This window comes from Pteropus medius, unplaced genomic scaffold (assembly GCF_902729225.1).
Source record: "Pteropus medius unplaced genomic scaffold, Ma_sr-lr_union100, whole genome shotgun sequence".
Classification (NCBI taxonomy): Eukaryota; Metazoa; Chordata; class Mammalia; order Chiroptera; family Pteropodidae; genus Pteropus; species Pteropus medius.
Window position 1 is genome coordinate 35,287,601 of NW_024349800.1, and position 25,509 is coordinate 35,313,109.

Consider the following 25,509-nt stretch of genomic DNA (forward strand, 5'->3'; position numbering starts at 1 on the left):
CTTTTCACAACTTTCACATATATGATACAGCAGTGGTAACTGCAGTCACCATGTTGCACATCACATCCCTGGTGCTTACGTATTTTAATACTGGTAGTTTGTACAGCCTTCCTCCAATCCACCCCCGCCCCCACTACTCACCTCGGATAATAAGTCTGATTTCTTTTTCTGTGTCTCTTGAATGTTTGTTAGCATTCACCAGTGAAGCCACCTGAGCCTGGAGGTTCTTTGTAGGAAGATATTCAATTACAAATTCAATGTTTTAAAAAATAGAAAGCAATTCAGATTTTCTGTTTCTTTTTGTGTCTGTTTTAATATTTGTGCCTTTTAAGGAGTTTTTTTCCGTGTCATCAAAATTGTTCAATTTATTGGCATAAAGTTGTTTATACCATTCTGTTATATATTTTTAATATCTGTAGAATATGTAGAGATATCTTTTCTTTTATCCCTGGGGTTTGTAAAGGAAAACAGAAAGTGAAGCCTCAAATTCAAAGACTTAACGATACACCTTAGTTCAGGCTTCCTACCAGCCAAGCCTTCAGCATTGATTTATGGCTGCCTTGTATTCTAGCATGAGGTGGCCAGATAGAGAAGAAACCTGAATCCCGGACTGGACAGCCCGCAGCTTGCCGGGGGACTGGGAGAAAGTTCCTAATTTTTTGACCCCATTTTCCTCATCTGCAAAAACTAGTGTGTCGGCCTGTTCTAGTTGCAGTTTCCCCTCTAGATTTTTATAAACAGAACATTTTCGCTGCACTTTTTTCCCTCTTTTTTAAACTAGATCACCAGTTTATTATAAAAGAATATAACTCAGGAACAACCATTTGGAAGATAGGCACAAGGCAAAGTATGGAGAAGAGGTACAGAGCTTCCATGCCCTCTCCAGGTGTACCACTCTCCCTTTATCTCCTTGTTTTCACCAACCCAGAAGCTCCTCTTCCCTCTTTTTTTTTTTTTTTAACACCAGACATTTATTTCAATGCTAGGGAGGCAGCGTTGGATAGTAGAACCAAATTGAACTAGGAGCTGGGAGTTTGGGTCATCCACTGTGTGAACTTTAAATAGAGTCATTCCAACCCCTTGGACTCAGTTTTCTTATCTACAACATGAGGGCTTGACAGGATGTTAGCTAACGCAATGGTGTTAATCATTTTGCAATATATAAATATCAAACCAACACATTGTACACCTTAAACTTACGTAATATTGTACGTCAATTATCTCTCAATAAAACTGGGGGAAAATGAGGGAGTTTACTAGCTATTTGAGGATCCTTTATTTCTCCAGTGAGAATCACTTTAATCTTAAGGCAAGATACCTGCCTGTTGCCTGATCCTCTGTCTGTGCTGTCCTTCAGAAAACAGTTTTCCTTTTCTAAGCCGTGACTCTGGAAAGGGCCTTTCCAAGCAGTTCCCGGTGTTGCTGAAACCATCTTGTCCATTCTGAGTCATAATACACAGCTTTATGTCAATGTAGGATGACAGCTCCAACTGTGGTAGCTCTTATGTGCAGATCCCATGCTCAGATGTGCTGGTGCGCAGTTTGGGTATTTTGTGTTGAGTTTTAGTTGTCTACGACCTATATTATACCATTAACATTTTACTATACTTGCTTTACCACATACCTATTCATCTATTTACCCATCTATCTAATTATTTTGAAGCATTCCCAAGATGATTACAAATTTCAGTACAAAATTTTCTCTACTTCAGCATGAATATCATTAACTAAAGATCTGTGTTTTTAAATTTTTTTTCCTTTTGCAGTAAAACAATAAAAAGAAAGTAATAAAGTATAACATTAAATGACTTTGGTAAATGCATATATCTGTGATCCAGACTCTTATCAAGATACATATAACCATCATTTCTAGAAAGTTCTATTTTACCTTTTCCATTCAATCCTTGCTCCCTTCGGATGCAATCCTAATTCTGATTTTTTTCCCCCACCATAAATTAGTTTGCATATTCTAGCACTCAAGGCCAGCTTCATGGGCATGCGACCTGTTCAGTCACATAAGACCACATGTTTCTGAAGAGCTTCATACTTGATATAATGCTCTGCCATAATAATTTTAAAATTCTTAGTATTTTAATAAGGGGCCCACCTTTTCATTTTGTACTACTAGGTCCTGGAAATTATGGAGCTGGTCTTGCTAGAACTTCCATATAAATGGAATCAAACCATATGTAATTTTTTCTGTAAAGCTTCTTTCATTCAGTATATTTTTAATGTTTAATACTGTTTTGAAGATTCATCATGTTGCATACGTCAATAATTTGTTCTCTTTTATTGCTGAACAATATTTAATTCATAATTATATAAATATGCCACAGTTTGTTTACCTATTCTCTTATTGATAGACACCTGGGATATTTTCAGGTTTTACTATTATGAATAAAGTTGCTATATATATTCTTGTACAAGTCTTTTTGTGGACACAAGAATGCCTTAGACTAGGAGTCTCAACATGGGGCATTCTTGGAATTTTGGATAGAATATTCTTCAAAACACTTTAAGGAGATTACCTCTACCCACTCAATCTCCTCAGTCATTTGAAAAACCCCAAAAGGCCTCCATACATTTCCAGCCCTCTGGGGAACACAGTAACACTTCTGATTAAGAGCTACTACCTTAAATAATAGTATAACATACCTTGATTCCAGCAACATATTTGACCTAATTCAATACTGCTATAGATAAGATAGAAAAATGTGGACTATACACAAAGTATGCTAGGAGTACAGAAAGGAGGTCAATGGGACTAGAATTTGATGATTGAAAGGGGAAGGGCTTGAGGGCTTCAAAAGATATTTAGAGGGAAGACAGTAAGGAAATAGTTTGGAAATGGCAAGCAGAACACCTACTAGACCCTTAGGCCCTGAGTTTCCTAAGTTATGAGGTGAAAAGTAAAACCAGCTTCCACCTGAGAGGACTGTTCAGGAGACAGTAATCAGAGGCAGCCAGGTTCACTTACTGCCAAGAGGTGGAGGGAGTGTTCGGAGAAGAGGAAGAGGTTACCAGGACCTTTGATGGTGACAGATCTGGAGTTGCAAAGGGCACAGTGGAAGAGTTTCAGGAAGGCAGGGCAGGTTGCTTCAGACTAGGTAATAAACTCAAGGGAACCGGGATGAACATTCAATGGTCACATTGGGTGACCTAGAAAGCTTGTTCTTCTGGCAGTGACTAAGGTAAATGGGAATATGGGCACAATAGGATTAGCCTAACAGGCTCTTGGAGAGAGATGGAAAATGAGCCTGAGCTGAGTGGATTCTGAAGTTAGTAGGAAGGTCAAGGAGCTCCAGGATGACTGCCTTCCCTTGCAAAGTGTAGTGATGGTGACAGACTTTCTAGGGAGAGCTGGAAATATTCTCTGAGAGGATATGGTAAACCAGGGGCTACAGAGTGACCAATCATAGCTCAATGACTACCTGAATTGTTGAGTCATGATCATAAATAAGTATTTATTGGGTATCTACTTGGTGCATGACTTAACCACTCAGCACTATAAAAAGAAGATTGTTCTTAGGACCAGCAGAGAAAGGAACCAGTTGGTTCCAGAAATTGTTCTGTCTTAGACAGAAAGAAATAGGATGTGGCAAATAGAGGTGGACCTTAATCTTTGCCTTATCAGGATCAGAGAGGGGTGGGTCTTTATGATGGGTCATATACAGTGTATACAACATCTCTGCTGAAACCTGAGAGCTTTTTTTCAGTGTTCTTGTTTAATGATATTTCTGAAGGAACCAATTATGCTACACAACTGTGAGAAAGTTCTCTTTCCTGGTAACTGGACAGAGTCAAACAAGGCTGTCTCTGTTAGCTCTCATGCTGCTGGTTGGGAACTTTGCATCAGTGGCTTGCAAGGCATGATAAGGGAACAACGAAGGAAAAATACACACTTAGATCGCTTTCCTTTCTGGAATTACCTTTGTGTCCCAATAGGGATGCTTGAGATGTCTCTAGAAAAATTGGAGTGTGTGATAAGAATGAACTAAATGTCACAAACTTAATGTCATTGGTACTTCTACTCAGGATGAGTGAGTTGTCAAGTATCATAGTCCAGTTGAACCATGCACAACACACATTAATGTGTAGAATACTGACTCAGAATGTACTCAACTTGATAATGTTCCTAGGAGTCTGGGTTGTCCCATGTCTTGGTGCTAAGGATCAGCAGTCACTGAAGATTGAGTGAGTAAGAGGAAAAATGATTGCTGTGAATTGGCAGAAGGAACTGAAAGAAGAAGGAAATAGAGAATGTGGATATAGAATGGGGGGAGGGAGGATATGTCACTTCTTTTTGGTTTCCTGTTTGCAAAAAAAAAGAAGGGGAACTTCCAGGAGTCTGTAGGGAAGTCTTGTGAACTGATGAAGTAATGACCACATTTCTATTTCTGTGCAGGATTTATTAGGTGAACTAGCAGGAGGTCCTAATAGTGATGGTAGTGGTGATGATGGTGATGATGATATAAAGTCTTATAGAAAGCATTTCCCCCCATGGTCTGCAGCTGACAGAACTTGCCGGGATATAGCTAGCAGCTAATGGTTGGTGTGTTGAGTCACTTACACAGTTGGAGAGCTGTTAAGGGCCAAGTTTTGATCAATTTGGTCAAAAAGATAGCCCATAAAAAGTAAGATGTGGGTCTAAATGCTACAAATAGCTCAGAGAATATCTTAGACTGGTGAAGGGTTAGTGAGCCATCTTGACATGAGGGCATCACACTTTACTTCTATCCTTAGGTACAAGAACTTTGTAGGAGAAAACAGAGGGTATTGAATAGAGATTGCTAACCAGTGGAATTATGCAACTATAGATAAGGACACAGGCATCGCTTGGCTTGTCACTCAGGCTGGCTCACTTCTATAGAAACAGTCCGTCTGAAAGCACAGGTAAATTTATTTGATCCATGTTTTTGAGCAGAACATAGGGGCAAAAATATGAAAGCTGGCTTATGGGTAAGCCTTAAGGAGATCTAAAATTAGCTAAGAATGGTATTTTAGGACTAATTGGTGGAGAGGGTAGGTCAAATGATGAAATTTTAATTAACAATCAAACTGTGAGGCTCCACACAGAATTCTGTGCAGATTCAGGTTCAACAAGACAGAGTTCTTCTCATTTTCAGTCCCCATACACTCCCTCAGGGAGTTTCCAGCTTCTGTGGTGAGACAGATATCCACAAAGGTAACTCCAGTTCATAGAATCAATAAAATCAGGATTGGCCTGACTGCCATCTAGTTCCAGATCATTGTAAATGTCACTAAAACAGACTGCTTTCTTTTTTGCGGCTTATTTTTCAGACTCTTCTTACCCTTGAGGGTTTTCAAAGCCTTCTTTGGCTACTGGTCAGAAATCTTCCTTAGTGGTTAATTAATTCAGCTTATCATTTAGAATGGAAAATAAGGGCAAATGAACACTTGGTAAGCACTCACACTGTGCTTTCTTCTCATTACCTTATTTAATCTTCCTGGAGACTGTATCACTTATTTCCATTTTACAAATGAGAGAACTAGTTAGGCAAACTTAGGCAACACCCAAGATCCTGTTGGTGAATGCTGGTGATAAGGTTTGACTCTAGGTCATAACCTAAACTCTCCCCATCCAACTCGAAAATTTATGTCTTCGTAGTCAAAACTTAGAGAAACGTTTATTTGTGTATAAGATAAGCTCTGGAACATAATAATTTCCCATTGATTCCCAAAGGAGCTTGTAGTTAGGTTCTCATCTTTACAGGGGTCTTGATTCTTTGAATTGTGGTATCCTACTTTCTATCTGAAAGGCTATAAAATATTTCGTACTTTGCTTACTTCTTGTAAAAACGCCCATAAGAATGAAAGTAATAAAGCAGCCAAGCCCTTGTAACCATAGGGACCTTCTCTGTCTATTTCCTGCTGGAGGTTGATAGAGGAGAGAGGACCCTGACTGGCGGCCATGAACTCTCCACTCACTTTGGGATATTGCTGACTTCCGACTGCTGCTCATCATGTTAGCAAGAATTTATAGAAAAAAATCCTGGAATTATATACGCAGAGGCACTTAGGCATAGGTATATCACATGTGGGCATAGGTATATTTATGAAAAGATCATTCAGAAATCAGAAGCTTTTTTGGTGGATCAAGGGCCACATGACACCAACCCATCTCCCCATCATTTGGGGGGAGGGGCAATTCCAGATGAGAACTTGAGTTAATAAAGCCCTCTGCTTACCCCAGAAATTGTTTCTCTCCGCTACTCTGCTTTGGTTCTCATTGCAATTGCATTGAGATTAGCAGTTATTTCTGAATGTAGAAGAGATTGCAAAGAGCTCTGGCCTAGTTCCTAGTCACCACTCAGACAACACTGTGAGTGTGACCTGGAGTCAGTCATTTGTCCACCTTGGTCAGAAGGGAATTTATTCACTTGAATACTTGGTTCATATCCAAAGGTGCTGGGTTAGCTCTGGGTTAGCTTGTAAAGGCTCTATGGGACAGATCAATTCTGGTTGTATCGAGGTAAATGCTAGCCCAGTTAGGCATTCCCCTGCCCCACCCCACAGGTGCCCAGCCCAGTGGACTCATGTTCTATACTCCACCCCTCATTTGTCATAGCTGTCATTGGAGTGCTCCACCTACCCCAAAGTGGGACCCTAGGTTCTCTGGCTCTTTCCCTAGACACAATCCCAGGCCCAAGCTCTCTGCTAGGAAACTGTCAAGGACAATATGTGGGTGACACCTCCCAGGTTGGATATTTACATTTCAATGCCGGTCTTCTTTTCCAAAAGAGCCAAGTGATGGTGGGAATCTTAGGTACAGAAGCATGTCATTGAGGGAAGTGTCTGAGACAGTAGAGTAGGATATCAAATAATTCCACTGGAGCCCAGAGCTTGCCCGAAATTAATTTGTACCTTGTTTACTTAATACATATTTACTAAGCACTTAAGTTACTTAATTTAAGCTATGCAATGCTGTACTAAGCGTTAATGGTGTCCAGGAAGTAAAAGACACAGGCCCTCAAGAACCTGCAGCCCAGTTGGAAGAGATCAGACACACAGGTGAAGTTAAAAAATTAAAGAGCTACCTAGTCACACAAAAAATAATACTAAGGTACAACACCGAAACTTTTAGAAGAAAGATACATCATGGTACCCAAATCCACCATGAGACTGGGGTCTAAGGAGTCCATAAGCTTCTCTCCAGAAGAATTTTTCAGGGGAACTTAATTGCTTTTCTTTCAGGGTTCCAAAGTACAGTCTCAATATTGATCTCCTGAAAAACAGAGTGATTATTATTTGAACGCATTCATGGTAGACCAATGAGTAAGCATTTTAGCTGAGTATTTTGGCTAATAATTAAGCATCATTATTATTCTATTTTAATTTCTCACGCAAGTCCAGTTTTAACAAATTGCAACGATTTCGACCTCAAGCTACATTTCAATAATTTGTTACATCATAGCTAGCATTAACTCATTAAATGCTGTTATCAACCTTAAAGTTTACTTGTAAGTCATGAGAACTGAGAGAAATGTTTATTTGTGTATCAGATTACTCTGGCACTTAATAACTTCCCATTTGATTCCAGCTGGTACATCAGGTCCTCAAATAAATTCGTTTCATTATAATGTTGATGAGATGCTGTAGGAACTTAATCCGTTTACATCAATTAGCAAAATTGGTTTCATTATATATTGTTTTCCTTTAAAAATCCGCAGAACCTATTGAGATGTTAAGTGAAGACTTAATGTAATTAGGTGCTCATCTTTACAGGAGACCTTCGTTCTTTGAAACGGAGGTCATAAGTCAAGTGCTACCATTACTGCCTCCATTTTATAAATACACGCAGGGCAGTCAGGTAGCTGGCTTCCCAAGAGTAGAGAGAGTAATGGAGAGTGACAGAGCCAGGCTGGGAGTGTTACTACACCATTTCCCCATGAACTGGTAGAGGCACAGTTTTCCCCAGATGGTAGAGGCACAGTTTTCTAACTGATGCTGGTAACTTGTGAATCTTCAGTGGCTCAGAAAACTAGAGGTGAACATGGAATCACTCACAAATACCTGTGGGGCAGTCAGATTTACTCAACGAACCTCATCTCCACATGGACTTCAGCTTTCCCTCAGACCTACATGTGTCAAAAAAAAAAAAAAAAAAAAAAAAAATCAAAAAAACCCCACGCCTAAAACTGATTTGTAAAAGTAACATATGCTTGGAGGATCAACTAGAAACATAAGGAATAAAACCATAATCGACCATAATTTCACATATATTTATTTATTTTTCTAGAATATTTGTTCATATTTATACTTAAAAGTTATATGAACATTTATTTTCAAGAAAATTTAGAACATGTGGTACAAGTTTTATACACCAGTTATTTAACTTACATTATATCAGAAATACTTTCCATGCCATTACTTATTCTTCAGAAACATGATTTTTAAAAAATATTGTATAGTATTTTATTGTATGAATATGCCATAATTAAGCAGTAATTTCCTTATTCTTGGACATTTAGATTGCTTCCACTTTTTCACTATTCTAGAAGATGACAAGATAACTACATTTGCATATAAACTTTTCCTTATCTCTCTTCATAAAGTGGGTTCTTTTTCTTTTTTTTTTTAGGCGAAGCAATCCTTGGTTGACCTCACAGATTGCAAGAACCTTGTCAGTTTACAATCTCTTATTTTATTTATTTATTTTTTATGCCTACAGCACCCGGTCTTCCTAGGTAGGTGGTCTTCAATCCAAGTACTAACCAGGCCCGACCCTGCTTAGCTTCCGAGATCAGACGGAATCGGGTTTGTTCAGGGTAGCATGGCCTTAGAAAGAAGTGGATTCTTGAAAAGGAATTAATTGGTAAGAGAATGTCAGCATTTTTAGCCTCTTGATACCTATTTACAAATTGCTTTCCTGGAAGTTATTGTGCGAGCTTCCCCCTGCTGGGTACAAGCCTGCGGCTCCTGAACCCTTATTTACATTAACTATTAGTATCTTTTAAATCTTTGTCGATTTGATGGGCCAAGAAGTAGTATCTAAGCATTATTTTGATTTATATTTCTTTGATAATTAATGATGTTAATTTGCTTATTAACCATTACACTTTCTTTTCTTTAAATTATGTATAGTGTCCTTTGCTTATTTTCTATTAAAATCTTAGTAGTTTTTACAATCATTTTTTATAAGCACTTATGTGAAAACTTTTTGTTGTATTTATAGGTAAATGTTTTTCCTAGTTTGTTTGACTTGTACTTTTATGATATTTTTGAAGTTTTATATTTTCATGTAGTCAATCTATCAGCCTTTTTAAGTTTTTTTCTTTCATTATTATTATGCTTAGAGATTTCTCAATCAGAAAGCAAACAACTACTCAGTAAATGTTTCTCCTAACTTTAAAAAATGATCTTATTATTTACAGTAGTTCTTTAATTCGTATGGACTTAATTAATCTGGGGCATGGCATGAGGTCAGGACTTTAGTACATTAAAAATAATCGATTTTCAACATCATTCAATGAATTATCCATCTTTTTCAACAAATTTATGATGCCTATCTTATCAGTCAGTCCTGGTCTTAATCGAATGACATTTTATTATTTCCATTCACGTATGCATGGCCATACGTTCTTTTTCCATTTTTACTTATATATTAGTTTTATTTACCCAACAGTAAATTTCTTGACAAAAGAGGCTTTCTTTTCACTTAATCATCTGTCTTTCCAATCAACATTTACTGAAATATCCACAGTGTTGTGTGCTGGGGATCTTAAGATAGAAAAGGCAAGGAAGGGTCAATCTGCACAGGACTCAAGCAGGCTGAGGTGACTGCAGGAGAAGGTAAGTGGTAAGGTGGAGAAACGTCAAGGTGCTCTGAAAGCACAGAGATGCCCGAATTATCCTGAGGATGAACAGTAGGTGAAGAAAGAGCATTTGAAGCAGAAGCAACAGCTTATACAAAGGTCTAAAGATGGGGAAACTGTGTGACAAGTTTGGGAAACAAAAAGTAGTTGAATCCAGTGAGATGATAGGGCACATATGGGGAGACATGGGAGATAGGCTGAAGGTAAAGGACAGATGATAAGAGAGTTTGGATTTTATCTAAGTGATAAGTAATCCAGGGAGGGATATGGTCAGGTGTGTGGAAAATTTCCTTTGAAAGTGATACAGAGGACTGATTGGAGGGGCAGAATACTGAGGCAGGGAGACTACACAAAAGAAGAGAACAAACGAGGGCCTGAACTGACACTGGTGGGGATGAGGTCCTGGAGAAGAGGACACAGACCTATGGGGTGCTTGGGCTGCAGAGTCAACAGGATGTAGGAGATAAGAAAAGGGAGCAATTTTGGAAGACTCAAGTTTTCCGGACATGGTAATGGTAAATGGTTGTACCGTTTACCAAAACAAGGAGTAAAATGCAGGAGGCAGGTTGGGTGGTTGATTCTAAGGAGAAAATGACTTCGTATTTGAGTCTGAGGTGCTTGTTGTACATATGGGTACAGATATTTAGTGCACTGTTGAAAACACACATCTAAAGCTAAGAAAAAGTTTTCAGGTGAATATATGGATAGGTATTAGAGTCATTAGTATCGAAGGTCATAATCGAAATTGTAAGTGTGTGTGAATTAATCACCCAGGAAGTGAAGACAAAAAAGCTGAGGCTGGATCTCTGGGAACACCATATTTAAGGGACAGAGAGAGGAACTAGAGTCTTTAAAGGATATTGAGAAGGAACAATTAGAGGATTAAAGGACCAGAAGAGAGTGGGGTTGTGAGTACTAGGTCAGAGAAGTTTTTGAAAAGGAGAGAACAGTTCAAAGAAACTGATGGGCAGAGTTCAAGATGAGGCAAGAACTAAAATTGTCCATCATGGTTGGCCATGAGGAGCTTGTAGTGATTTTAGCAAGAGAAGATTCAGTGGAGTGTTGGGGGGCAGAATATAGAGTAGGTGGGAATGAACAGGAGATGAGGAGGTAGCGGCAATGAGCAAGGCCTTTCCCTAACCTTGGAATAACACCGAAAGAAGATACACTTCAGGTTTACGAACATTTATTTGAGAGCCTACTATGTATTAGGCTAAACACACTCAGGGGTGGAGATGAGGAAAGGAGAGAAGTGAAGGACACATAGTAATTCCCATTGAGAAGTGCTCACGCCAATGAAAGAGACAATAATAATATGCTCAAATGAATGTTGGAGTAGAGGTAGATACAGGGTATCTTGAGACCACCAAGGAGGAACAGAGAAAAGAATGAAGGTGGGTGGGAATAAATGGTATGAGATGAGTAATGTTCACCTCTCACACCAGACTGAGTTCTGTGAAGAAGGACCGGGTCTTTGTTGTCCATTATATCTTCAGCAATTAATGAAAGGTATTGTTTATGTAGACAATGAATGTGATGCATAAATAAATGATTGAATGAAGGAAGGTCTTCACAAAAGATCTATACACAGAGGTTTATGGCTAGCAAATGTTATAAGTGAGAGTTTGGCCTCAAAACTCAGGTTCTAGGAGAATCCGGTAAACAAAGAAAGAAAATATGAGAAACTACTTTTACTTGGGGTACGGGTGTCCTAAAGTTAAGAACCAAAACAAACCTACCTTTTCTTCTTCTTCTCCTAAGGTTACCTAAATCTTGGCTCTTCCTATTCCAGTGAGGAAAGTCCAGTGATTCAAGAGTGCGAAAATCCAAAAAATAACCAGGATGTTTACCCCTACGCTTGGATGTTCTCAGGTCAAGAGTGACAAAGTTTCAAACGGACAAAATTTGAGCATACTTGGTGGCTGAGGGGAAGAAGTCAAAGAAGAAGGTAAAGATATAGGAAAGAGAAGTAGTCAGTGAAGCTGCTGAAGAACAACCATAATTAGCCTTATCCAAATCTGGCCTTGCTGGACACTGTTGGAGGAAAAGTACATCACAGAACCGTTTGGTACAAATGGCTGGAGGCATACAGGGTTGGTGGCTTGCGGAGCTGATGTTCAAATGAACAGGGAGTGAAGGTATTGTCCAAGTATTATTTTCAAAAATTTAAATGTGATTCTGATACAAATATGAAATGAACATGTGTCAAAGATTCATTAGTTAATGAGTGAACCAGTAAGACGACGAAGCTTGTTCCAAGAACAATGAGGAACTGGGTTTCTACAGGCAAAAAAAAAAAAAAAAAAAGAATGGTTAGAATATGTTTGCTAAGATACAAAACTGGATGATGTCCTACAAAGCAACAAAACCATAGTTTATCTTCCCCGCCAGACAAAAATCATTTACATTTCTATTAAACAAAAATCTGTATGCTAAGACATAACTTTAGAGTGCTTGGACTGTAATTAATAGCAAATAGCAAAGTCAAACTTCGATTCTTTTTTCTAGATAACAAAATAATCTTGGGTGAGCCTGTTAAGCCATGCTAAAGATCGAAAGTACATGCAGTTGAGGCTGGGTGAAAAAGGTGAAGGGATTAGGAAGTACAAATTAGTAGTTACAAAATAGTCATGGGGATGTAAAGTACAGCACAGGGAATATAGTCGATAATGTTGTAATAACTATGTATGATGCTGAGTGGGTACTAGATTTGTAGGGTGGATCACTTTGTAAATTATATAAATGTTTAACCACTATGCTGTCCACCCGAAACTAATATAAAATAATACTGAATGTCAACTGTAATTGAAAAATTAAAAAATAAAAATAAATACAAAAAGAAAAGAGAAAGTACATGTAGTCATTCTCTTGTTTTGTTTCCAAGTTTGAATATTTTTCCTAAAGATATTAAAACTGCTGGCAGGTAAATTCTATGAGGTGTAAACTGCAGGAAAGATAAAGGGAAGCCAGAAGGAGGTGATGGACTGAGATAAAAGGGAAAAGTTAAAGTCAAGCAGTCTAAATGAGGTCAAGGAACAGGTGTAGCAAGGGAAAGGGAGTAAGAAGATCTGAAAAACAAGAATTTGTACTGGGAGGTAGAGAGGAAGCGGTTCTAGGGATTCTCAGCGTCCCTAGCAGGACTGCTGAAGGGGAATGCTGGGTTCGGAATCTAAGGAGCTAGGAGACTTGGTTTCATGTAGGATGTATTGTCCACATGGATGTTGACTTCTAGTCTTTCCTGACTCAGTCAGGACTTGACCAGAGAAACAGAAACTTCATGAAGGATATAGAATCAAGGATTTATTATAGGGATTATATAGAATTACACAATTGTTGAAACTAGTAGAAGACAACAAGATTGTTTGTTGCCGCTGTATCTAGTGTTTAGCCTCCAGTCACCAGAAATCGTTATACAGGCAGTCAAAAAAGAAAGTTGGGCTTAAGTGAGAAGGAGGACAAACAGAAACTCATGAAGACAAACTAAAACTCAAGTCTGATTTTCACCTCTTCCAACCTGGATGCCATGGGGGCCCTGCAAGGGACGCTAGCACCCTTCATCTAGAGCCACATGCACTTGACCCAGACTGTGGAGAAGCTAAATGAGTTTTGGTGGGAGCTAGAAGAGCTGCAGTTCCAGGCGTTGCCTCAGCCCTTGAACTAGCAGAGCATGTGAACTGCTTCAGTGCTTGGTGCCCTGCACCGACCTTCAGAGCATTAAAAACATGATGGTTGCTACATTTACATCTTCCAAACACCACACAGATTTCTCTCATAGCCAACACTTACATGGGCTATGTAGGGAAGGGAATTCTGGGACACATAGTTCCAGCTCAGCTAAGCTGATACAGAGCAAAGTCTCCACAAGCTCTCAGCACCAAGCACAGTGCCTAAGATCAGTCCCTATATAGAGGATGCCCAATAAATTGCGGGGGTTTGTTATCAAAAGTACCCTTAAACCAAACGGCAGATTCCTGCAGCAACATGGGTGAATCTCAAGAACATTACGCTCAGCAATAAAAGCCAGATAAAAAAGTGCACGCTCTATGATTCCATTTGTATGGAATTCTACCACAGGCAGAGCTAGTCTAAAGTGATAGAACTCAGAACAGAGTTGCCTGGGACAGGGATTGGGTTGGGACCGGGAAAGGGCACAAGGAAATTGGGGGGTGGGTGGGTAATGGAAATGTCCTTTGTTCTGATAGAGGTATAACACAAGTATATGCATTTGTTAAAACTTCTTGAACTGTACCCCTGAGATCTGTGTAGTTTACTGTATGTAAACTGTACCTCAATTTTAAAAAAATGAAAAGTAAGGAAAAACGGTGTCCTTAGAGCTAATGACAGACCAATAAGCAGTCAAGGAACACATATTACATGTTGTTTCCTTTCATCTGCCTACTGGGCACTTTTAAGAGACTGGCCTGATCGAGGGGCATCCTCGCTCCAAGACGGGAAAAGGAGCAAAAACTCCAAGGTTGCTCTCCTTCAGCCACAAGAGAAATCAGAGGGGCAGAAAAATAGATAGGAGCCCAAGACAAAACTACCAATATAAAGCCTAGGCAGATGAACTCAACTTTGAACTGTAGAATGGGGATTTTTATTCCTTTTCTCTAAAATGTATATTCATAGTTTGTCCAATAGAGGTTTGATTTCTAAACTGCTTCTAGCTCTGTGTGTGTGTGTGTGTGTGTGTGTGTGTGTGTGTGTGTGTGAGAGAGAGAGAGAGAGAGAGAGAGACAGAGAGACAGAGAGAGAGAGACAGAGAGAGACAGAGAGAGAGAGAGAAACTCACAATCATTATAAATAATAGACGTTATCATAAATGTGAAGCTAGAGGATATCATTTCACTGTACCCAGAGGGAATGGGTTCCGTGGTCGTGCAGGGAGCTAAATCTCTTCTGCTTTCCAAACGTCTTCTAGACTGGCCTCATTACCATGATGTTCGCAGTTTTCTAAACAACATCAAATAACAAAAAAGATCTCCCTTTACACCATTTGGCTGTTTGGTGACACTCGTTTGCCGGAGAGCGCGGTTTTCTCCTCCGTAACGCATTTAGCCCAGTCGTAGGGACCGCAACCTAAGGTGTAAATGCCAAGATGCAAGCAGAGGGAGGAGGTTTGCCCAGAGGTCCGAGCAGGGGGTGGGAGGGGTGACCCCCGAAAGGGAAGAAGGAGAGCTGACGGGAGGCTAGGGGCCCGAGCTCGTCGGGAAAGTGTTTCCCTCTGCCTTCGGCTCTCGGTATGGCGAGCTGTCTGCTCGCCTTACTTCATCTGGAGGATGGCCCTTAAAGGTCCTCACAGGTCCCTTTGCTTACTTAGGAGTCTTTTTACAAGCGTGGGTTGATTTTTAACTTTCCTGGTGTCAGATAAAAAACAAAGGCAGAAACTCAGACCTGGTAACAGTACATCCTCACCCAGGGCTAATTTCTACAGCTCTTGCTCTTTGTCCCCTAGTCTCCTCCCCTTTCCTTTGTCTCAGGGTGCCAGGGAAGACTGAGAGAATGGTCACGTGGCACGAATGGGGCTGAGTTTCTGGCAGTCTCCTAGGACAAGGATTCCTAGTATTTCAGGTAGCTGACCCATTTTTTCTTTTTCCTATGGTTTATGTTGTTGTTGAGGCTGTGTATCCACGACCCTGGGATTCCCCCAACCTCAAACTCTAGAATCCAGTTTTTTAGATTTCATGTTTTAAAGGTCAGTGGAAACTTTTTCAAAAAGCAACATTAAGCTAATATATTCTTACTGCATAAATCAAGCTTTATTCTATTTCTCCTCAAAACCGATGCTGACTAGCACTTCTCAGATCTTGAAAGATATGCCTACTATTTATTTGTAGGAAATACACCAGATCGAAGGGCTTTTAAAAACAACCAGTCACCAGAATCCTTCCCTTCCCTTTCTCTGATGATACTAATGTAGGAAATTGGCATGAGAACTACACAAATTGACTAAACATTAAACCAGATTGTATTCAGAGCCTACTGTGTGCTCCTAGACACGACAACCTGGTTGATATGCATATGGCCAGACCACAGGGAACTGACTGGAAAATTCCTGCTGAGATTACTAACAATTGCTCCCCCTTGTCTTTCACGCTGCATGGCTGTACCCCATAACAGGAAAGGAAAACAGATTTAAACTGAATTCCTCAAACACTCGGGTCTCTTTCATTCTGCCTTTGAGAGGAGACCACAGCTGTCTGTGGAGCATTATTCCTTCTCTAATAAACTTTCCTTTTGTCTCTAACTCTGGTGTGTGCTTGAATTCTTTTCTGCACACAGTCAAGGTGTGTCTCTCTCTCGTGTGTGTGTGTGTGTGTGTGTGTGTGTGTGTAGGATTTGAGTCTCCACTCGAGGGGACTCGCCCTGTCCTGTATCAATATCACATTCTTAAAACCTCCTTCACGTACTACCCAAATAACTGAAATATAAAGAGTTATTTCCCCGGGACATTGTTTTTACTCTGGTGAAATTGCATGGCAAATATTTCATTAACACTTTTCTCCCTTTCCCGACTGAGCTGTTAAATCTTGGAGTCAGCCTGGGTAGTATTATACAGTTAAGTAACTCTTCTTGCTCACAGGCTCATAGTGGACGCAACTACTAGTTATTTTATGCCTAGAAAAATTAAGTGATTGCAGAACGCTCAGCTTAAAAAGTTGTCATGAACCTGGGGAAAGAGTGGAGGGGGTTGGTGTTTCTGATGTCCCAACCACCGCTTTCTGTTCTGGGCTAGAGGAAGGCCAGAAACATTTGGTAGATGTTGCCCAAAGCATCCCTCCCAGACCCCTAGCTGCTCTAGGAAAGTGCTACTTGTTGCTCAGTTGACCTTATAGACCTAAGTCCAAATTTTGTGTCCTGAGGTGTATAGACCAGATTAAAGAAAACCAGACACTGTGAAGCATGTTATTCAGTTGCAAAGAAACTTAGGCAATGAACCTAAGCATCGGAGATTTCGCTGAATGGAGAGCTAGATGCCCCTGTGAAAATCAAAGGCACGGGGATGGTAGGGGTGGTGGGTAGCAAAGTTGCACAAGAAAAAGGGATGAACGGGTCAGGGTTGGTTGGTTGTGGGGGAGCTTGGCACGGACAATTGCTGGGCCCCAAGTCCTTTTTTGAGGCAAATAGTACAGTCTCAAGTTCACCATCAAGTTGTTTCTCTGCTGATACTGACCCATTTTTCTGGAAACAATCATTCTCAGTCTTCCTTTAGGAGCCCTGCGTGCTTGTGACCTTTATACTCTCCAGGCTCAGCATGCTGCAGCAGGCAAGTCCACTTGCACATGCTCAAGATATTAAAAATTTACTTATCAAACCTCAGCACTAGTGATATTTGGGGCTGGATCATCGTTTGTGGCGGGGGCTGTCCTGTAGAACAGCATCACAGTATATTTTGTAACATCCTCTATCCACTCGATGGCAGTAGCATCCTTCAATTGTGACAACTAAAATATCTGTAGACATTGTCAAATGTCCCTGCATGGCAAAATCGCCCCAGTTGAGAACCACTGCCTTAGACAAGGTACCTTCCATAAAATTCTTCACATTGCTATTGTGATAATTGGTATTAGTTCATCAAGCTACCAGAACAAAATCAAGAAACTCATTCATGTTGAGTTTAAGAGTGCTTTTGCCCAGTTCTACCTTAGACTTGAATAAATCTAAGGGTCATAAGCTCAGGGTCCCAGGCGTTAGTGGGTCCTGCTCTAGGCCAGCTCCAGCCATGTCCCTTCCCGTGGGGTAAAAGTCAACAGGGCCAAGAAAATATGCCCATCTGAGCCCTCACTTCCCTTCTCGATCCCATTCTGGGTGCTTAGACATCAAAATTTCTTGCTCAAAAGGGTCAAGTCTGTTTTCAGTGCTGACATAGCCTCTTCTCTGGGTCCCTTTTCCAGACTATGGGTCCTCTCCTGCCACTGGGGAGGCCCACGTGGGATCAGGGGTGTCCTTTATGGCTACGTGAATGGAGCTTGGCCATGCAGGCTATACCCTTACCTGAAATCCTGCAAATGTTAGACAAGGGCCTCCTCCTCCTTCTTACACCACCAACTTGCTAACAAAGTGCAGCAGATACAAGCTCATCAGCAGTTCCAAATCCTCTCTGACCTTCTCTGCCTTCCTCACCCTCTGCAGAAGGTAGTGGTGAATACTGGCCCCCACTGGAGAACCAGAAGTAAAAAGAGGAGACTCTGAGAACCCTCTAGAGAATTGCCCCCTGCTCAAGTAGGGGCTACACGGCTTTATACCTCTCCGCTGAGCAAAGAGCACTATTAATTATCGGTGAAACACTCCCCAGAAAAACACCAGCATTGCTGGCAGATTTGCTTTCCTCTGCTTGTCTCTATAATCAACACACAGGACTGGTTTCTCTTCTGGGCTGTGGACTCCACAATCAGGCATTATTTGGTGAATGTCTCTGGCGCCTCCTCTGTGGAGAGGTCTGTGATTCTCCTCTAGGTGGAATGAATTGCTCTCTTGATTCTGAGCCCCTACAGCCTGTTACTCACACCTTAAGTAATCCCTTACCTATTCCATTACACCTTGCACTGAGGCAGTCTTAGGAAGAGCTCCTCAAAGACAGAAGGAGGGCCTCTGACTCATCTGATTTTCCCCAGTGGGCTTAGCACAGGGCCTCACACAGCAGGCAGCTGCTCAGGCTTACTCACTGAATCAATTAACTTTAAAGTTTGACCTGGTTGTGATTAAAGTCACTGAGTTTTGTATGAAAACCAGTCCAACCAGTTTCCTCCTTCACGCTCTTAGATCCTGAGGCTGCTTTATTTTGTCAGCTTATAGACCTGCTATCAACATTCATTTCACACCTGGGCCCCCAGAGCTGCTTTTTTTTAAAACTCGTAAAGATTGGGAACATCAGGGAAAAGTAAGTTTTAGGAATTGTATTAGTTTCCTAGGGCTGCTGTAACAAACAAAATGCCACAAACTTGGTGACTTAATATATTAGAAATTTATTCTCTCATGGTCCTGGAGGCTAGAGGTCCAAAATCAAAGTGTGGGCGGGGCTGTGCTCCCTCTCAGGGCCGTAGGGGTGGGTCCTTCCTTGTCTCTTCCGTCTTCTGTTAGCTGTTGCTATCTTTAGTGTTCCTCGGCTTATAACTATATCATTCCCATCTCTGCCACCATTGTCATATGGCATTTTCTCCAATGTGTCTTCTCTCTCCGTGTCCAAATTTCCTCTTTTTATAAGAACATCAGCCATTGTGTTAGGGCCCATCCAATGCAGTTAGACCGCATCTTAAGTTGTCTATATCTGCAAAAATTCCATTTCCAAGTAAGATTGCGTTCACAGGTACAGACGTGTCTTTCGAGGGGACACAATTCTACCCACTACAGGGATGAAAGAGCTTAACTCCCACAGCCTTTGGCACAGCTCCGTCTTGAGCATGCAAGACTCTAAGGCTGTGCGAGCCTGTTCTCTTGTTCTCTCTCCAAGTAAGGCACTGCAATCTGAAATACTTGATCTGAATCCCAGCTCCACCATATGTGCAACCTTGGAGATAAACTATATATCCCAGAATACTTTCAAATGTTATTATACCCCTTCACATCAAATTTAAGTACCTTTTAACAATATATTTCCATTTCTTCTCTACCATCCTTTGGGCTACTGTGATCATACATTTTTACTTCTATGTATATTATAAACCCCATAATACATTGTTATAATTAAAAATTTTAAACAGTATCAAATTTGGAAATGTTTTGGTTATTATTTCTTCAAATATTTTTTCCTTCCCTCCTTCATTTTTTGGGGGAGCGCCAATTATGTTCGATCACTTGATATTGTCCCATAAATCACTGAGACTCTGTTCATTTTTAAAAGTCTTTTTTTTTTCTCTCTCTCTGCTTTCCTTTGGCTGGTTTCAATTGCTTTGTCTCAAGTTCAATAATCTTTTCTTTTGCAGTATTTAGTTTAATGTTAATTCCATCTCTAGAAATTCCTTTTTAAAAAGTATCTTCCATGTTTCTTCTCACTGTGTTGGTGTTTTCATGGAGTTTCACTCCATTTGGGTACACCAAAGATTCAAGAGGACCCCCTAAGCTCTTTCTCTTTTGTAATCCCATCCTCTCTGGAATTCTGCCCTACAAATTCCAGCTGCCTTGTACCCTTTACCCCTGAACTCTGATTTCTTTCTCTCCTCAACTCAGCAAGACCCCTGGGCTCTCCCTTGCCATAGTCTGGAATGTGCCTTGAGGCAGAAAACCAGGACAATAACAGGTGTCACTACATTGGTTTTCCTTCTCTTAGGCATCACAGACTTGTGCTGCCTGATGTCCAATGCCTAATAACATTTGTTTCATATATTTTTGTCTAGGTTTCTGGTTGTTTATGGTGAGACAGTACATCTGATTCCTATTACTCCATCATGGGCCAGAAGTAAAAATTCTGGGTAAATTATTTAACCTCTCTGAGTCTCCGTTTCTTCATTTATAAAATGGAACTAGTAATTTCTATATCCCAGGGATAATGTGAGGTTCAAACGAGATAATGTATACTTACAGTAGTAGCTACCATTTGCTGAGAACTTTGTATGAGCCAGGCCTCATCCCCAGTACTTTATATTAACTATCTCATAAATATTTGAACATCGCGACAACTCTGAATGAAAGGTATTATTAATCCCATTACATAGATGACAAAGTTTAAGTAAATCGTCCAAGGTCAAATAGCTGATAAATGCAGAGCTGCCCTTATTCCAAAGCCCATATTAATCTATTCATTATAAGCACTCGAGGCAGTACCTGGCTTGTAGTAGGAATACGAGAGTTCAAATGTTAGACTCTCTTTTACTCCATTACCCTCCTTGATACTTGGCAGCTCCAAGGATATCAAATTGTAGTAGATGCCAGAGTTTCTACTGGGAAATCATTTTGTTCTGAACACCAACCCCCTCTCTACCCCTTCCCAAATCCTGTCTCTTCGCAGCTGCCTTGGGATTTTTCTCTCTTAAATAGCTCTCGAATCCATTGACTTTCTTTGTCTCCACTGCCACCCTTCTAAGTGCCAGGCGACTGTCCCCTGCCCGGACTCCCTGTGCCTACTCCGTCCCTCTTATTCTCCTCATCGTAGCCTAAGTAATTCTTTCAAAGAGAAAATCTAACCAGGTGTCTTTCCTCTTTAAACCCTTCAGAGAACCGTTAGAATTAAGTCTAAAAACCTTCTTGTCCACAGGCTCTGTGTGGTGTGGCCCCCACCTGGTTCTCCAGCAGCTTCTCAACTGCACCCGCCTGTGGTATCCCAGCGCTCGTGGCCTGTGATCATTTCTCCAGTCATGCTGGCACACATCTGGGTTCTTATCTTTCCTCATGTGTCTGTGTGAAAACAAATTGCCATTTAAAAAAAATTGTCTAGATTCTTCTAATCTCTGTTTTTAACCCGAGGCCTTGTGTTAATCCCCTGGGACTTGCCGAAGACTTGGATCTGGATGGCCATCCAGGCTGGCTGGAGTGGATGGAATAATCTTGCTCAAAGCCATCTCAATGAGGAAATCTGTTTTTTCCCCCTCATACAATAAGGACCTTAGTCCTTATACTGACTCCCTGCCGCAGAATTCACAATGTCTTAATTTGCCTCAACGCAATAGGAAAACACTGGCTCCTGAGTGAGAATTATCATCCTGTACATGCAAGTTTCACAAAATGGCCCAAGGATTATCAACTCAAAATGTTGTCTGTAAAGCACAGATTGGTGGCCATGACTAACCTTGGACAACTCTTTTCTTATACCAGAGAACGCCTGGAAGTTTCTTCCAGTCTGTTCCCAGAGAGGATGATGGCCCCACATCTTCTCTACCTTCGGGGCTCCCATGGAAGCTAATGAGATGGGGCCCATAAATGGCTTTGCGTTTCTTGGTGAGAGCTAGTACATAGGTTAGTATTACATGCCTGAGTTTGTAATGGGAATGTGTAATAAAGTCTGATGTCATCATTCTAAGCATGCAGTGTTGCTCAATGGAGTGGGACTATTGAAATGACCCATTAAAAGTCCATGAGAAAAACGTGGAGAGGGAGGGTAGCTCTGGGGAGGAGTGGGGTGGAAAGCTCTATGAGGGATCATGGGTTCTTTAACTGTATCTTCTTCAGAGCTCAGCCCAGCATGGAATATACATATATAGGAGCCACTCGGGATGGACTGATTATCACCTGCAAAGGTTATCAGAGGTGAGTCTGTGCTTGGAACAGATGACAGAGAATGCAGACTCTGTGATGAGGTTACCTGAGGCTCCATGAGAGAAACGGCGCTTGGCAGAGGTAGTTGCTTACTAAACCTGGCTGGGTGCATTTGGTCCTGTGTTTTCTGGTCAGAGTCAAGGCTGACTTCAATGAGGGGTGAAGAGACTGCTGTTTATGTGGTGGGGGTCTTCTAGACTCCTACACTTAAATGTTTACCCCCAAAGCCAGGAGTCCCACTTTTAGAATTCAATTCCTTTGGGTATTTTCCCCTTGTTAAAATGTGAATACCTTGTCATGAATGGTGAATGAGTTTTCTTTTTCCCCAGTAGGGTTTCTAGATATCCACACCCTAACAGATGAGAGATGCAGAGGTGAAATCTGAGGAAGGGACACTGGGAGGAAACCGTACTGTTTACTTTTATCTGAGCCTGTGAAAGGACATTGGTGTCCAGAAGGAGCCCAGAAGGCAGATGAAGGGGCAAGGAGGGCTCTCAAACCTAAACACCAGCATCTAGCTTGAGTCAAGATTTGGCTAATTGTGGACTGGTAGGGGCGAAGAAAGACATGTCCCACAGAGGAAATTCTCTGGCACTCATAAGGCAAGTTTATATTGGGTTTAGTTATAGGTGTGATTAGCAAACAGTTTGGAAGCCATGACTGCCAACACCATGGAGAGCTGGGTCCAGAGCTGGGAGGCAGGACCTCAAGTTAGAGCCACTGGTGTTTCAGGGACGAAGATTCAGACTCTGGCTACTGGCCTGACCTGCCTTCAAGGTACAATTGCTGTCAGGTATGCTGGGAAGGCTCCTCACCTCCTGAAATGTTTTCCCCAGTTCGCTGTTCACCGATGCCTGACATTCCTTTTAAGGGGGAGCAAAGCCTTGCATTACAAAACTAAAGAGCAAGCCTAAAATACCATGGGGGTGAGAGGGCGGAGAGAGAGACAGAGAGACTAACTACATACACATGATACTGAAGGAGACAAAGAAAATCCAGTTGGCTTGCCCTGGGCCGGGGCATCTAGGATGGTATAATTTTGCTCAAGGCCATCCCAATATGGAAATCTGTTTTCTCCCGCCTCGCAAGAGCAACAGAGTCATTTCTGAATGGCCTTATGGTTTCCCAGAATTAGGAAGCAGAAGAAAACAAGGTCTTTCTTCTAGGCAAGTAACTGAGACTATGGAGTGGGTGGGGTGTGACAAGGGGGCTTAAATTCTTTATGTATTTAAATTCTTTAGTAGGTCTCAAACTGCCCCCTCTGAAATGCAGTACTGCCCTCTGCTGGCTATAGTGTGGTATAGCTTATCAAAGACAAGGATGACTCCCAAGTCCTTTTTCTACATCTGGGAAAGACTGAGACATTGACTCTCAGCATGTGACTCTCAGGTGAGAGACAAGTCATAGGTGGAACAATTTTCCAACTACCTCACCCCTTCAGAAAACTCCCCTTAGTTTCTTTGGCTTTGATTTTAAACAGGTATATCTAACTTTCCCAGCCGGTGCTTAGCAAATTAGGTCACCTTGGCACACATGTTCAAAGAACAGTGGCTCTGAGCCAACCCACCTGGCTGCGGGACCTTGACCCCCTCCCAAAGCCTCCTTCAGAGGCTCTGCAGTGCTCTCAGGGGTGCAGGCTCAAACTCTGTGGCTGTGGGCGCCAGGAGAGTCGGCCACGCTCTTCTTGCTGCCTCCTGGCCCTGCAGTGTCTCTTGGCCAAAAAACCCTTTGCAGAACCGTTCTCACTACACTGCTGACTATAGCCCTGGCACTGCTAGTTGACGCTGCCACAGTTGCCAGTCCCGTGGGTGCCAGTTGCTGTGCAAACATGGGAAAAAATGGTCCAGCACAGATTAGATATTTATTCAGATACGCTTATATGACCAAATAACTCAAGTTCATGCTTTCGGTTGCCAAGCATTGTTTGGATATTAAAAATGAGCTACCATGCTTAGGGGATTTTTTTTTTTTTCATTTCTGTGAAACTGGATCTCCACAAACTGATTTTGAAATTGAAATGAAAACTTTACTAGTATTTTCTCTCTTTTTTAAAATAATGTTTAATGCAAAATCTGCTTTTATTTTTTTCAGATGCCTTCCAAACCTTCCATAATGAAGTGTGGGTGTATATTTATCCAGTCTCTTAGGATGAGAAATGGGGCCTAAATGAGCTGTTCTCAATATGACTCTCCAGGAATCAGTGATATTAAGTATCCATAAACCCATAAACTCTTTCTTTTCACCTTGGGGAGAAAAGAAAGTTTATGGGTTTATGGACCTTTCTCAAAGCACACTGGGAAGCTTGAAACATGAGTCTGATTTCAGAGGCTGGCAAATAGCAGCATATCCAGTTTTCCAAAGCAAATAAAATGGAAGTTGGTACTTCTGACACAAACAAACCAGCCCCCCCCAAGACCCTGAAGTGCTTTTTAGTGCCTAGAAGAAGCTAAGGACGTGGCAGTGATGTGAATCTGAAGATACTCAATCGTTACTCCATAGGCCTTCTTCCATGTTTTCATTACTACCATGTGGGAGCGTCACGCCTCTCCTAATGCTGTCTGAGGACGTCCCTCAGCTCTGATGGGAGCAACTTGGGGCAAGAGACTTTGCAGAGAACCTAAGATGGAAGATGCGTGCATTGAAGTTGTAGCCGTGGGTGTGCAATCATTGTGGTCACACAGGGTGCTTACTTTGAAGGGCTTCCCGCTCAACAGGGTCCTGCACTGGGGGATAATGCTCTGTGGGCACTGTCTTGCTACTTTTATCTTTAATCATTTTCAAAATGATTTTAAGAATAATTTTATCATTCCTAATGTTACCTTTGAATTTATTTCCTAAGTGAAGTGTGATGGGACTCTGTATTTTTATTTTGATTTTGCTCTGGCACTCATAAGTTAGAGAGCTAGCCCTGGTTATAGCAGAGGGTAGGGACCATCTTTCTGGTTCTGTCTATATAGAATTTCAAGTTACTCGCTCTTATTAAAGATGATTTATCAAGTTTTCATAGGTACAGATGAACTTCTCTGGGTTGGGGGTCATGTAGGTAGCCACTGATAACCTGAGAAGGGTGAGAATAAATATTTGCTGAATAACTTGATGGAAAAATGAATAAATACATACAACAACAAACTAAGGAAAACCACAAGGCATAAATGTGTGCTGGGCTCAAAATATAATCCTCCTAGGGTTATTTGCATTAGGACAGGAGGCAAAGGCAAAGCAGGAAAAAATTGTGGCATGGGAAGCCCTCCAGGGTTCTAGGGCGGGGAGCAGCTTCTGAATCTCCCAGCAGAGGCTGCCCTGGGCAGCCCCGCCTCCTCTGATGGTCAGTCTCTCCTGTCTACCGTGACCCGCACTCGCTGCTTTTATGCTGATGTCTAGAAGAAGCTCACTGTACCTTAGTAATGAGGAAGGACAGAAGCCTTGATGTAGAATTTCTCCTCCTGGGAGGAAATACCCGAGTGTTATGAACCTCTGTTAATTT

At 41.3% G+C, this 25,509-nt stretch overlaps 1 long non-coding RNA gene and 1 pseudogene across 1 annotated transcript; one reads left to right on the top strand and one right to left on the bottom strand.

Annotated features, from left to right (window-relative positions):
- Window positions 1-8,683: 8,683 nt before the first annotated feature.
- Window positions 8,684-8,806, bottom strand: LOC120622599 (uncharacterized; annotated as a pseudogene).
- A 6,524-nt stretch (window positions 8,807-15,330) lies between these two features.
- Window positions 15,331-22,736, top strand: LOC120621671 (uncharacterized). Its single transcript, XR_005658235.1, has 4 exons — window positions 15,331-15,407; window positions 21,585-21,725; window positions 21,939-22,016; window positions 22,358-22,736. It is a non-coding gene; the product is annotated as an uncharacterized LOC120621671 (long non-coding RNA).
- The last annotated feature ends 2,773 nt before the right edge of the window (window positions 22,737-25,509 follow it).